The sequence below is a fragment of the Poecilia latipinna genome, unplaced genomic scaffold (assembly GCF_001443285.1).
Source record: "Poecilia latipinna isolate Pla-1442-1.1 unplaced genomic scaffold, P_latipinna-1.0 Scaffold1363, whole genome shotgun sequence".
NCBI lineage: Eukaryota > Metazoa > Chordata > Actinopteri > Cyprinodontiformes > Poeciliidae > Poecilia > Poecilia latipinna.
The window spans coordinates 135,605-137,740 of NW_015113979.1; the positions used below are offsets into that span (position 1 = coordinate 135,605).

General features: G+C 41.7%; 1 long non-coding RNA gene across 1 annotated transcript; it reads right to left on the reverse strand.

Annotated features, from left to right (window-relative positions):
• Positions 1–403: 403 nt before the first annotated feature.
• On the reverse strand, positions 404–1,053 carry LOC106962041 (uncharacterized). The gene is made up of 2 exons (XR_001427888.1): positions 869–1,053; positions 404–776 (listed from the first exon to the last, which is right to left on the reverse strand). It is a non-coding gene; the product is annotated as an uncharacterized LOC106962041 (long non-coding RNA).
• Between the last annotated feature and the right edge of the window lie 1,083 nt (positions 1,054–2,136).

Below are 2,136 nucleotides of genomic sequence, written 5' to 3' on the forward strand. Positions count from 1 at the left end.
GCAGATGAAAACATGCGCATAGAAAAACTCAGCTTTTACTTTCCCTCCATACGCTGAATCATAACTTCTCATAGAATATACATAACTAAAAAAACCACAACAATAAATCACTGCAAACTGTTGAATCTTTAATCACCAACAACACTGAAATATTCACCACATATCAGACAGACAGAGGCGTCATGCTGAAAGTCTGTTCCTCTGAGCTCGCAGAAGAATGCTTGGTTAGTTCAGGATTAATGAATAAAAAGATATGCTGTAGCTCATTTCATTTGAAATGATTTTTAGGGTAAACCCTTTTTTTTCTTCTTTTTTTTTAAGCAATGACCCACTAACTAAAAGTGTTCCTGTCATGATGGGTTTGAGACTCTTGACCCACATGCAGAAACACTCAGAGAATGGGTTTAGTCAAAAGGTTTATTTACAGCTCTGACAAAAGAAAAAAGATAGTTGGAGTTTATTCTTTCTTCGGTCCAGGATCCGGGAATTACTGCACACAGGTAGAGAGCAATGGTGAGTTCAAATGCGGATGGGAAACTTCAGTTCTAAGGGAACTCCGTGAGTTCTTACTTGTAGTGGCTGGAGAGCGAGTGGGGAGAGGCAAGCGGAGCCAGGTAGGCAAGGCAATTTCCAGGTTGTGGGCTGCTCAGGTGGTTCACAGGGCTGGAGGGCGGACAGGGTGGTCTAACTCACAAGACCGAGAGGAAACGGTGCAGCAGCGGCACGAGAGGATTCTTCCAAGACTCCGGTAACTCGAACGGTTCCGATGCAACAACCTAGAGAGGATCCACAAAAACAGATTAGACTATGAAGAAGCAACGTATCAAAATCTCAAGCTGTTTAGCAACACTATGAGGGCTCTGTTTACCACTGCTGGCAAACACTCTGGCGAGGAGGAACTGGCCGCCTGCTGCTCATATACTCCTCACGGTGATGATCATTTCTTGCAGGTGTGTCAACCAAGACCTGTTGGTCCAACCTCTGGGAAAAAACAGCCACAAGGTGCCCTCTGGTGGATAGACCTGGAAAAACACTAACCCAGCCTGGTCCCCAACAGTTCCAATTAGAAGCTGTTAAAAAAAACAAAAAAACAAAACAAAAATAAGACATGAATAATTTGAGACATTTCACTTTTTTTTTAACCAGAAGTGCCAGTTTGTTTTCAAGCTGTTTGACAAGAACAGTGAAACAAAAACAAAAAAAACCTAAGTGTTACATTGGCACCGCGAGGCCCACAACTGCTGAAGTGTAATCTCTCTTCCAACCCATTTCTCTGTTTTCAACTTGTTGTTTTGTTTTGATCACGTTTTCCGGTGATTCTTTTCTTTTTTATTTTGGTGGTGCGTTAACTTGGCTTAAGACTCAACGGTTTGCAGCAAACCGTCTTCGTGCGTATGCACTTAATACCACCGGATTAGCTCTTCACAAAGAAACTAAGCGCTTAAGAAAAGGAATTAACGTTTTGGTTATGCCACAGTACATAAATTAAATGACATTATGCTAAAACAGCCTGAGGAGTGAGCAGCTCCGAAATCAGTTTCATTCATGCGACGGATCACAAACCAGGCCAGACGTCAGACGAGATGCTGCCCTCTGATCCAGATACTGTGGCTTCAAGAAGACACACTATTTCCAATACAATACGTTTACAGCTAAACAGCTACAGAAAGTTATTTGCTTCACCCTCACTTCATGTTCACTTAATCAAAATCTCTCTATTAGTTACAGTTTGGTAAATTATACCTCTCTTTTAGTATTTTGTGACGTTACATTTACCACACACGTATCCACTTTATTGGATTCTTACGTATGAGATCAACACAAAGCAGTTCAACGTTATGACGTGGAACGAGGTCACAAAGTCGTATTTATGACGTTTTGTCTTTTCAAGTAAAAATCTCAGCAGGGTGGGGGTGTGAATTTTTTTTCCAGCCCAGTCTACTTTGTTAGCCCCAAAATTAAAGTCCTCCACAATCAGCCACCTTCAGAAGTGATCTAATTATGAGACCAAGTCCAGATCCTGAATTCATTGATTAACTAGCCTCACTCTTTAATTGTTGTAAACATGACTATAAGGTTTTGAGATCTCAAGCGCCGTCCCCTGGAAAGCCTGAAGAGCATCTTTGGGTTCCGGCA